This window comes from Haliotis cracherodii, unplaced genomic scaffold (genome assembly GCF_022045235.1).
Source record: "Haliotis cracherodii isolate W230 unplaced genomic scaffold, xgHalCrac1.p SCAF_7, whole genome shotgun sequence".
Taxonomy (NCBI): domain Eukaryota; kingdom Metazoa; phylum Mollusca; class Gastropoda; order Lepetellida; family Haliotidae; genus Haliotis; species Haliotis cracherodii.
The window spans coordinates 43,402,524-43,415,379 of NW_027266330.1; the positions used below are offsets into that span (position 1 = coordinate 43,402,524).

A 12,856-nucleotide genomic window follows, 5' to 3' on the forward strand; every position below is an offset into this window, starting at 1 on the left:
CATCCACAGCACTATGTTCTTCTTGTGGGATCTCCTTACATCTCTCTTTCAAGGCCTCCAGCCACGGACATAGCTTCCAAGCAAATAAATCTAAGATTCTTTAAATATCCAAAATGTATCACTGCTGATACAAAGAAAAATAACATGTCCCATTGTATCACTGGTGATACAGATGTTTTTTATTTGGTTGTATGTCACAAAATACAATTATTTTCACCAAATAATGACATCTACTTATAAACAAAACTATTCAAGAATCGAAAACAATACTTTATATACACATTTAAGTTGCCTTTACCTGGATGTCGATGGATTGATGACATACCCTTTTTGGCACCATGAGCACATGTCAAGAAGACCAAAACAGGAAGTGCCAAGTTAGATTTAAAATTAGGACTTCACTACAAAATGAAATATGATCTGAAAATATATCAACTTGTGAAACTACAGAAGGATTTGTTTACATATGATATGTTTATTAAGCTGACTCAGAAGAATTTAGAATCTGTGTATCACTGGTGATACGCTGGTTACTAGAGGGTTAAGTAATGAGTGGAGAGACGATCATATGAACTTTAAGGGTGGTGTTGCTTTCACCGTCCAAAAGTTTGAGCGACTACCAGATGCTGAAAATGCTTGGAAAAATTCCTTATAAATAAATCAGAAGGTTTTACTCACCCCGGCATTGAAAGAATTAATGACTCAATCAGAGGCATTCTATAAGCCCAAGATTACACAAGTAGAATTGGCTATCGAGGGTGTGCCTAATCAACTATATAGTCAAGGCATGCGAGCATATCAACAGTCGGATGAGATTAAAAAAACCTTCTATAAGACGTAGCCCAGAAGTTAAACATGGTTGCAAAAGACCTGGCTATTGCACATGTGTATTGTTGGCTGAATTCCTTACCTCGAAGTATGCCCTATGGCATATACATATCAAGAGGTTGGGAAATTGAGAGGACGCGTGTGACGTCCAAGGCGTGTAGCTCACTGACACGGGCTGCTGTGGCTAGCACCAGTAGGAAGACCATTTTCTCATCAGATTGTAGGATGACGTCGTTACGAGTAGCTCGAAGGGCGCGTCTCTCAGCGAGGTGTGAATGACATTCAAGTCCCAAGCTGGTGTACAAGATTTCACCTTTTGGTCTTCAAGTCTGAATGAGCGGAGCAGAGCCTGTAGTTTCAGGATTTACGTCATGCGCCGATCTTCCGGAACTGCCAGGGCAGAGTTGAGCCCCCCAAGGTAGGTCATGATGGTACTGCTCTTGAGCTTACACTTGTGACGCATATGGAGCATGAACTCGGCCAGGAATTGCCACTTGTCATCATAGAGGCTCCTGGTGGTTGGGCAATGTGCCATCGTGATGGCCCTAGCCGCTCTGGCCGAGTAGCCTTTGGCGTTCAGTGCTCTGTAAATGGACCAGACGTGAAGACATAACCTGTCTGGTCCTGGGTGTGGCTGTCTGCTGCGAGGGTGGATCAGCAGATTTGGCCAATCAGCGTGTAGCAGTGGGTCCACATCGGACAGCTCTCCGAGGTCGACGAACCAAGCCCTCGCTGGCCACCAGGGCGCGACCAAAGTCAGATCGAGGTTCTGTGTTGATTTTTTATTTTTTTATATCGTAAATATTCAACCAAAACACTTGAGATTAGGATTGGTGAATATTTATAAGTCATTAATTGTTTCCTGCAAATTTTATAACATGTCAAGTTAGATTAACCTGAATGTTTGTATTTCTGCAACCGACATGATGAACTCGAAAATTAAGGGGTTTCTTCTGTTTAACATTTGGATAATAATTTTACTGAAATAGTTAATAATTTACATCATATTGGCGATAAAAAAATCAAATTTATACTCAAGAGTTTGCCACCAACAGGGCTATATCTCGCGCCCCTGTTGCATAATTTATGACATAATTAAATCTAAACAAACCCTAACCTAAGAGTTTGGAAACTAAGTCCATCTTGTTGCAATGGAAACGTAAAAAATATAAATTTCTGAAATTTCTAAATAGCAAAAGACACCAGTTCAGCATGTACCCGACAAACCTGCAAAGTTTCATGAAAAAATATTGAACGGTTTATGAGTTATGCTCCGGAAACGAACCCTTCCCTCACTTTGTTGGGCGGGGGATAATTAAAATAAAGATATCAGAGATATGATTATTGAAATCAATTTGCACAAATGTTACAATATGAAAAGGTTCCTTGCATGAAACGCAAACCACTTTCAATAACTCAATTCAGGTAAGTTAAAATGTGAAACCAACTGTTTGAAATCACCCACCCTCTTTAGAGCACCTTGTGCTAAAATAAATTCAGCAGGCAGGGGTAAGAAGTGTGAAAACAATTCAGCAGGCTAAAGGTTAATGGCCCGCATTCATATATGCGGCCCAGTGCATTAGCTACTTCAATTGAATCTATTGAGGTTAATGGTTCAGCCCCTTTGTACCAACTAGCTACATCTACTACAGTTAAAGCATATTTATATGTTTTGCGTCTTACCTTATCATGAAAAAGAAACGAGCAGCGGTAGAAATTGGCACTAGTCCTGTAGTCCTTGCCAAACTGCCCAATAGTTAAGGTATCATAAGGACCAGTAGAAATTTGCCACTTTCAAGGGTTTTGCTATATGTTATCATTTTAAGGACCAGTGGGCTAAAACTGTTACGTTTCTACCGCTGAATTAGTCGTAAAAAATATCAAACGTTTTCGGTTTGGTAAATATGGCTATTAAATTGTTTCTTTCCAATTGTGAAGAAGTGTATACATACAGTCTGGTCTCCTAGTAAAATGAACGAAGAACTTAGTAAAAATGTTGAATATTACTTTGTCCGAAATATGAGGACAAATAATAGGGAATAGTTTCAAAACAATTTCGCTTTAAGGGCATGGCGATCCATGGATCGGCATCACATAATTTGCATAAACGTAAGACACAAATAGAAGCATTGTTAGGGTCAAGGTCTGGCCCAGGTGGGGGGTGTTCCAGAATCCAAATCGTCTGTACTACTGCTACTGACGACTTTGTCTTATTGTTAAACTATGTTCAAGGTCCCAGTGTTTTCAAAATGTTTACAGCTATTACTATCTTGGCCTTATTATGCTGAGAATAATGCAACTGCTACAGAAAAGCATGCATTCCATGCAAAAGTCGACTTTAATGCAAGTCTGCAAGTCCCATGCATTTCACTACCCAAGACTGGGTATGAATACGTGCGTAAACGGGATTCCATATGCATTGTTTAGCATCGTGCTGACAACAGAAAAACAACAAAATTACGCAATTATTCAACATTACGAAATGCCACGCCTCTCCATTGGTATGCTTGAAGCAGGATCGAGTCAACGTGATGTTGCAAGTTCTATTCACTGACGAGTCTCGTTTTCACCTCAGCCACAGCGATGGACGGATTCGAGTGTACCGACGTCGAGGTGAATGTTACGTCAATCATTGTGTCATGGAAGCAGTGTTATGGTATGGGGTGGGATTACAGCAAGAAAGAGGATCTGTTTGATAGTGGTTAAGAGAAACCGCAATGGACAGCGCTACCGCGACGAGATCATCGGCCCTGTTGTTCTACCATTTTTGCATTGTCATGGCCCAGGCATTACCTTTCAACAGGACAACGCCCGGCCTCATATTGCTCGACTTGTTGAGGATTCTCTTTAACAAAACAATTTGAATGTCATCCCCTGGCCGGCTCGCTCCCCTGTTCCCTCACCAATCGAGCACATGTGGGATGAGATGAATCGGTGCCTTCGACGTCAACCACGTTTCACAGACACTCCAGGAACTTCGGAACATGCTCTAGCAGATATGGACAGATATACCACAGGACTTTGTGCGACACCTGGTCCATTCCATGAGACGAAGATATGTTGTCCACAGGTGGACACACGGGCTATTGATTTGTAAATTGACATTTTGGCATTGTTCATGTTTTTCACGAAATCACACATTTTCTGAAGTCAGTATGGCAAATTAAACCATTTGAACACTTACAGGAGTCTTTAATCTGTTGCAAACCAAAATTGTTTCAGATTTGGTAAAAAACATACCTTTGCATTAAATCTTATTCAATGTCACAGGAACTTTTGTTGTTCAGTATATGTTAATCCATTAGAAATTACAAGAATGCCTGACGTATGTCAATGAAATTACGTTTTACACACAACTGCAGGGATAATTCTAGGGTGGAAGCCTTGTGCTTTTAGACACTAAATTTGAAAAAAGGCCTACGTTTTCAAATACATTGGGGCATTTTAACATTGTGATGCACTAGCAAGTGCTGGTGTACCTCTGGAATATTTGAAATTTTCACATAAAGGGCCCATGTCAGATAATTCTTAGAGTGAAACCTGCAGCTGGATTTATCATCTGTGCAAGCACAGAACTGCATGTTTTCCGCCAGCAGAGAGTCCAGCTTGTTGAAAACCCTTACAGAAACATTCTATAGAAATCTAGCGCATGTGCACACAATGTCAACATGTCAGCTCACTTATCGTCAACACATGAAGTGAATGGGTTACTGGTTATTTCCTAAAGTTGTGGTAATAAAAATTATGACAAGTATGTGTATTGATAGGGAAATTATCTGGGTATACAGCGATATCAACTTTTCGGTCACAAACCCCCAGATATATTTTTTTTAAATCTCTGAAAAATACGAGGGTAATCGGCCACTTTAGTCTTATAGGATTTATGAGTGTTCTCGGCCATGATGTAGGGTCTTGACTATAGGACCCCACTGCGGCTCTCGTCGGCTATTCCAAGCTCTAACCCCATCGACATGTCCAGCAATCTCCATCATTCGAATGACAGTTTGATTGGCATTTCAGAAGTCGTCGAGAAAATCGGGAGACATGGGCTACAGTACAACTTTATGGATAGGCTAACAAATGTTGTGTTTTCTGAATTTGAATGACGTTTGACAAGAGAATAAAAATTGATTGTAGTTATGCAATTCATAAATAATACAGATACAAAGAAAGCTAAGATATTTAATGAAGAGTTTAGGAAGTGATGAAGTAGTAGGGCTATTGTTCACAACCGATGGATTCTCGGTCAGAAATAGTTCTGATTCCTTGGTAGCATTAGAACAATCCACCAATTATCCTTTCGCACATAAGACATCAGTTCAAGAACATATGGTGTTTCAAAATATATGTCTTCAAGGAAACGTTTGTTTCAATGTAAGCTTCGACAAGATTGACTGAAACAAAATTTAAAGATATTATATTCGCCTATCCATGAATCACCTCAAACACACTCCTAGGATCAGCGGAAAAGGAAGGGCGACATAGGTCGGGCAAAATGAAATATATCGCGAATCAGACAAACTTGAGTTTTCCTTTTTGAAATATAGTGAGAATAATAATGTAAATTATACGGCATCGTCAACTGTAAGAATTGGCTTGAAATAAATATTTGTGTTTTTTAAATCACAAACCAAATATTACAAAGGATTCGAGTGCGGTACTACAGTTGAAATACTTCCTGTAATTCGTTAGCAACTTCTGTGGCAACAGTAAACATTATGGGACATGAGCAATACATGCTCTGAGCTAGAATATAAATTGATCCCTTAAATGAGACATGACCTAAGACATTTACACTGGAGCAAGCGAAGGAATTACTCAAAATAATTCAAGGTAAGATAACTTCGGGTTCGAATAGCGATCGACGATGCACAATGCTGTGCTCTTGCAAATTTGGCATTATTTTCTTTATTTCATTGTTGCATAAACGTTTCTAAAGTATCTACTTACTCCATATTTGCATGTTAATATCGGTTTTGATACCTTGATTTATTTACTCATTATGCGAGGTTGGTTTGTACAGACGCACGATCAGAACCACGGAGATTCGTACCAACCGAAAACGGCAGAAGCGTACCTAGGCTAAACTTCCCGTAGCGACTCGTTACAGATTTGGATCCATTCGTACTTTATTTGACTTACTCTTACACAGATTTGGATGACGTACATAAATTTGGATTAGCCTACATAGATGCCGACTTATTCTCCTGACGCACATTTTCATAAGATTTGAAATGAGCAGGTTGTTGGAAATGTGCGCTTATGACTGACCGCTGACTATAAACTATATGCAGAGATTTAGGTTAGAATATTAAATTTCCCGTCCGATGGTGTAAAATTAATTTCAAATATCTACTGTTTGGAAATACAGACAGTGCTGAGTGTTGTCCCAGATTTTGTTCTGTGTAAAAAAGCAAACATTGTCACCTTAAGCGTACACCAATAAAATACTGTGTGACAATTGTTTTGGTCATCTGCAGTATTTGGGTAGCCACTTTGGGGGTTTCTGCAAGGAAACTGCTGCCTTCGACAGCTTCGCTTATATATAAGCGTACACTCGCTAGCGAGCCGAAATTCTAAGGCATTTTTTAGCAAAAAGGACCCCAAAAATTAGCTGGACATGAAAAGTATGGTCTAAACCTCCGCCCCTATTGGGGCTGAGAGTTTTATGGTAGAAAGTGAAGCCAAATTATAGTGGTGTCGACTTCGTGTTGTTTATGGGCGGGACATAAATGACGTAAGACAGCATGTGTCTGATCATGTGACTTTCGTTATATGGACTCGTTGCTACGAAAGCAACTAAGCTCATAACTTGTAAATTCATAAACTCTGGCTTGTACAAATAAAACAGAGTCGACTTGGAGTGCAGTGAAGACATCTTTGCACAGGTATGGGACGAATGATAATTATTTTGTTCAATACAGTATCAAGAGAGAAATATTTCAGTTGTTCTGTTGATCATTTTATTCAGTGAACTACATTGTATGTTCATCAGCCGTGTTTACATGTATTAGAACTTAGAAGCAAAATGATCGTTTAAGAAAAACTGAAAAAGAAGCAGAAAAAGAAGTTGAACTAGGCCTAGAGTAGATGGATCCACAGACTTATATGATGACAGTCAAGGCGATATCAACATCACAAATAATTTGTTTGAATGAGTAAGTATCTATTGATAATCATTTTCCTATGAAAATTCACATGCATTCTGGAATGAACTGATTCATTGGAAAAGAGGGGTTTCGCCCCCCTTAACCCCCTGTATATTACTTTAAAAATGTCATAAAGGTGGGGTTGTACCTGCCTTGAACCCCGCTGTGGTGTCTGCCTAACCATATATATTGTTCTAGAAACAGAATGAACTTACCATAGTGCGATTTATTTAAAAAAAGTCATACCACCCTTGAACCCACTCTGTGTTCTCTGTGTAAGAAAATATACTGAACTGCAGACAGCGTTCGGTCGAAAAAATGGCGGCCTACAAATCCTCTTGATTCGACCGTAAATAATGAACTGCGCATGCTTGGAACATTTTTCATTCGACAATTTCCGTAAAAACGTTTGTTCCAGTTTGAGGACCCAAATACTGCAGTCAATTTTTTTATTTAACAGCTTTATGGAAATTGTGAAAGAGGAAAATACTTAATCTCAACGACTTAATTACAAATCAAATGGATGTGTATGCTTATGTATAACATTATAAATTTGATAGCTTGCTATCACAATGGCTGTTACCTTTTCTTATCAAAGGCACTTAATGTACTATATATCGCTGTGTATAAAGCAACCCCACGTATAAGACGACCCCCCTGTACACGCCTCCAAAATCCAGGTACTGAAAATCTTGAAATTAATGCGTCTCCAAATTAATACGACTGCTGGTCCCTAGCCAAAAATGCTGCAGGAAAAGTTTTCCATAGCCTTACAGTTGATGGAATAAAAAAACACGTTAAGAGTTTTAATCTAGTATTTGGAATCACAATATTGTCTGAATTTCTTAAATAATATGAAACATTTGAACCAACAGTAGTAGTATAGGTAATGGTGATTCTGCCGCAACCCCACTGGAGCCAGATTTATATACCTACTACAGGGGGAATTTCTTTTGTCAAAACGATGATGCAATTCTATGATCGTCATGAGATTAAACTATATTGTAATGACAATATTCTCTATTATTTTTACTCATACGCATACCATTATTTTGAACAAAGTAATATTCAACATTTTTACTAAGTTCTTTGTTCATTTTACTAGGAGACAAGACTACATGTATATACTCTCTTTCGAAATTGGAAAGAAACAATTGATGACCGTATTTGGTTGGTTTGACATCACTGATATAATATATACCCTGTGGTAATTCTCGCCATTTGATAATTTTGTCCTGGAACATAAATGTTGTTGACATAATTATATACTTATGTAAGCATTCGTCTAAATTATTGTAGTGTGATCCAACGTGATCAAGCAATCTATTTTTAATCTCCAACCAGTTCTTTGGTTTTGGCACGGAATAATTGACATGCTTGTTGTCTCCCCTGTTCTATGAACTTTTTTTTCTCGTCTTCGCTTATACCACTGGTCTTACGAGAATTTGATCAAATTTCCTGCTTCATTGCGTTGTATTTGGTGAGTTCTGACAAAACTAAACGAAACTCCTCCTCGGATATCTTACAATCAGCCATTGCTGTTGAAATATGATTCTCAATGCTGTTCAACTTTGCTTCGGCGAGTATCCGAATATTATCATGTTTTAATGCTTTCTTTTGCAACCTACGAGAAATGAATTTTATCGCTATTCCTGCCAGTCCTGAGACTCCAGCCGCTATTTCCATGCCAAGTACGATAGGCGCGGCGATTATAGTTGATAATAAACCAACACCGAGTCCCATGCCAGCTGTTACAAGCACGGTGTCAACTCCGTCGATAGCATTCACGGCACTGCGATACTTTTTATACAATCCAAGTCTCAACTCCCTCTCCTTCTCTATTCGATGTTTTATGTCGCTTATTTGATGTAATCGAAATCCATCAACAGTATCCATCTTTTCATCGAGCGCTGGATATAAACCCATAGTGTATATTATTATATCATATAATAGTCTTTAATTGGTCTTGCTTCAATGTTTTGAGAGTATACATCAACCTTATTAAATGTATATTATACGGCATGAATATCTTAGTAAGAGAAATGCTGTCACTTTTAATAATTTGGACCCCCTCAAGGGTTGCAACGTGTGATACTCCCATATGAATAATACTGCAACGTTGACGTTGATGTTTCTTTAGCCATTTAATTGATAGACCTGGTAATATTTCGAAGGCATCTTCTCGTGCATCTCCAAACAAAACTTCAATGATAAGCGTAGAAAGATCAGGTACTTCACTCAATGAATTGAATTCAATAACCAAATTTAAACTGACATTTTATACTCCCGGACGACTAAATAACATATAACCTGTGTTTTCTGGCAGGTGGGTGACTAACACACTTTTTCGTTTTGATGGGATATAAGCCCCGAGTACGACCCCACTATTTATTATCTTAGTTAAATTATGTGCCTTACCTGTCATCACATATGGGGGGGTAATGACGATATTCAGTAGCCACTCGATGTTTTCTTCGATCATAGTCCATTTATTATCATCGTTGCGAGTAAGATTGTATGAAGTGTTTTTATTGAGTCTACTAACGTCGACATCGCTTAAATCTCCTAGATTACCTGTGAATGTAACTTCTTTCTGCTTGTATACATTATCTTGTAAGTGTAAAGCGTATAACTTACCATCGGTACCGAGTTTACCGAATCCTTCTGTGTCTCCGAGATCGGAAAGAGCAATTGTATTACATTGTCTGAGTGTTCCAGGGCCTGATGAATCAACCATTATTTATGATATGGAGTGTTACACTCAAGTATCCTATATGTACAGGTTGATGTTTTACATCTAATACAGAAATTTTGAGGTCTGAAATAATACCCCGCTTTAATTTTTTATATTGTAATGTTGAGAAAGATTCCGTTCTACCTCTATTATATTTTTCATCTTTGACTGGATTAGCTCTCAGTAGAGTTGAAGGACTTTCGAGTTGAATGTTATCTGTCGTACTGATCTGATCAAGATGGATGCACAACTCTTTGTAGCGAACTAAATTAGGTAATTTAAATCCCCCCAATGTTGTGTTGGGATGTATTGTCATCAATGGTAATCCAAGCGTATCTGCTGAGCCCCATCCCAAAAGTATTTCCTTTTCTCCAGCGCTTAAACTCAGTATCCCATCAGACTCACTTTGTGTGAGACTAGCTCCCAAAGGCTTAAAAAATTCATCATTGAGTGAGCAAACGCTGTAAAACCCATCAGGTATATTAAGGTATTTGTCAATAGCACTGTTTTCAGTGATAAATATCTCATAATTACCTCTCACAGCACTTATATTGGTCCACCGCGGGTAATATGTTTATAGCACAGAGAGCGACTTCAAGTTGTCCATCCGAGTTATCGATAGTATGAAGCAGTTCAATAGACTGACCATTTGTTATTCCCGGGAGTGTAACATACATTTTAAATATACAAAAATACCATATCATAACTTAAATATGAAATCAACTTACATTACCAATCAGTCGATTTGCTAGAAAAGCACCTTCCTGCACCCAATTTTGAGTTGATACCGTTAATGTTTTAGCTTAACTGCAAGTCTTGTGTCTCATCGATGCTTCTCACAGCGTCCGTATATGTACGTTAACAAGTGTGGAATTAATCCAAATAACATCTGTACTCAGCTTACTTAATTAGTAGTATAGGTAATGGGTGTTCTGCCGCAACTCTACTGGAGCCAGATTTATATACCTATACCACCACTACAGGGGGAATTTTTTATGTCAAAACGCTGATGCAATTCAACAATTGTCATGATTATCAAGTTAAATTGGCTCTAGCTCACCACTACCTGGAGTCAATCAATGATACCATTAGTACAAAAACGATGATGAGACTAAACTAAATTGTAATGAAAATATTCTCTATTATTTTTACTAATACACATACCATTATTTTGAACAAAGTGATATTCAACATTTTTACTAAGTTCTTTGTTCATTTTACTAGGAGACCAGACTATATACTGTTCTTGGTAATTGGAAAGAAACAATTGATGACCGTATTTGGTTGGTTTGACATCACTGATATAATATACCTTGTGGTAATTCTCTCCATTTGATAATTTTGTCCCTGAGCATAAATGCTTCGATAGCTTTTTCAAGTTCTTCCTTTGTTGGTTTGTAAAGCTCCATTATTCTATACTTATGTAAGCATTCTTCTAAATGAATGTATGATTTTATGCGGTGTGATCTAATGATAGTAAGCAATCTATTTTCAATCTCCAACCAGTTCTTTGGTTTGGGCACGGAATAGTTGACACGCTTGTTGTCTCCCCTGTTCTATGAACTTTTTACTCGACTTTGCTAATACCACTGGTCTTACGAGAATTAGATCGAATCTCCTGCTTCATTACGTTGTATTTGGTGTGTTTTGACAACACTAAACGAAACTCCTCCTCGGATATCTTACAATCAGCCAGTGCTATTGAAATATGATCCTCAATGCTGTTCAACTTTGTTTCGGTGAGTATCCGAATATTATCATGTTTTAATGCTTTCTTTTGCAACTTACGAGAAATAAATTTTATAGCTATTCCCGCCAGTCCTGAGACTCTGGGAGCTACTTCCATACCAAGTACGATAGGCACAGCGATTATAGTTGATAATAAACCAACACCGGCTACACCAAGTCCCATGCCAGCTGTTACAAGCGCAGTGTCAACTATGCAATACTTTTTATACAATCCAAGTCTAAACTTCCTCTCCTTCTCTATTCGATGTTTTATGTCACTTATTTGATGTAATCGAAATCCATCAACAGTATCCATCATTTCAGATGCTTCATCGAGCACCGGATATAAACCCATAGTGTATATTTTTATATCATATGATAGTCTTTAATTGGTCTTGCTTCAATGTTTTGAGAGTATATACATGTAACATATGGTAAACTGCTTTATTTTAATGTTGCATTTAAAAAGGGGGGCCCACAAAATTGTTACACTTGCCGGGAAGCAAGTTGAGATGTAGCCACGAACCTGTGGGGAAGAATAACGCAAAGCTAATAGCTGATGTTCACTCGGTGCTTTACTGTCAAAAATGGCGAGTCTCATGAAGGCAAAGATCCTTCAACATATGTATCACCCAACGGTTACACAAATAATTGGTTACATGTTGATGACATTGTGTAGTGTGTACTACAATCTATATACTTTCATTGCTTGTTGTCTATGGGTATATTTACTTAATGAAAGTACAAACAACTCTGCACCAAGAGCACATGGCAATTACCGAATGGCACTATAAAGAACTACAAAGTAACTACAATTCAATTGGACCAACCACTGTGTATTACAGAACAAGATAATCCAGAAATGACTGGCATATTAATGATCATCAAGACACTGAATATGCATCTTTGTAATGCTTAACTGCTGTTGTTACATACAAGGTAACAATACTGATTCAGTCTTATGCAGTTACTTTAATATTCCAATGTCAACTTGATTATTGATTATCTTGTTTGTATAAAAGTAATATTTAAACAACACTTTTGTGCTTAACGATAAATTTCAAAACTAAAACAATTAACAGATTCTGACAGGAGATGACCCATTTCACACAGGCTGTTACTGTTTATCATGACGATGAGATACTATTTCCAGAAATTCCTTGCAATTATCGCTAGATGCATGAATATATAAGCTTATTCCTTGGTATACTACTGTCAATTAAATATAATTCCAAATACAGAACAACTTCCTTCCTACACATGCCAAAAACATGCCTGTATCATGCAGCAGCAAATGTGTTGATTAGACTCATTGTGTCTGTATTGAACATGAGATGTAGAGTAAATAAATAAGACAAATGGGTCTTGTTTCACTCTTTTATTACAGAAATCAGTGGAGGTATATCACTGTTTCTCA

The 12,856-nt window shown here is 37.9% G+C and overlaps 2 protein-coding genes across 3 annotated transcripts in view; one reads left to right on the forward strand and one right to left on the reverse strand.

The window, feature by feature from the left end:
- The window catches only part of LOC139449137 (large ribosomal subunit protein eL33-like), a 32,284-nt gene extending 26,968 nt beyond the window's left edge, over positions 1-5,316 (reverse strand). The window contains exon 1 of the mRNA XM_071230620.1: positions 5,269-5,316. The gene's annotated coding sequence lies outside the window, so the exon portion shown is untranslated. The remainder of the gene's footprint in view (positions 1-5,268) is intronic.
- Positions 5,317-5,508: 192 nt separating this feature from the next.
- The window catches only part of LOC139447624 (dynein regulatory complex protein 9-like), a 67,624-nt gene continuing 60,276 nt past the window's right edge, over positions 5,509-12,856 (forward strand). For both annotated transcript variants that reach the window (XM_071229035.1, XM_071229036.1), the window contains exon 1: positions 5,509-5,661. The gene's annotated coding sequence lies outside the window, so the exon portion shown is untranslated. The remainder of the gene's footprint in view (positions 5,662-12,856) is intronic.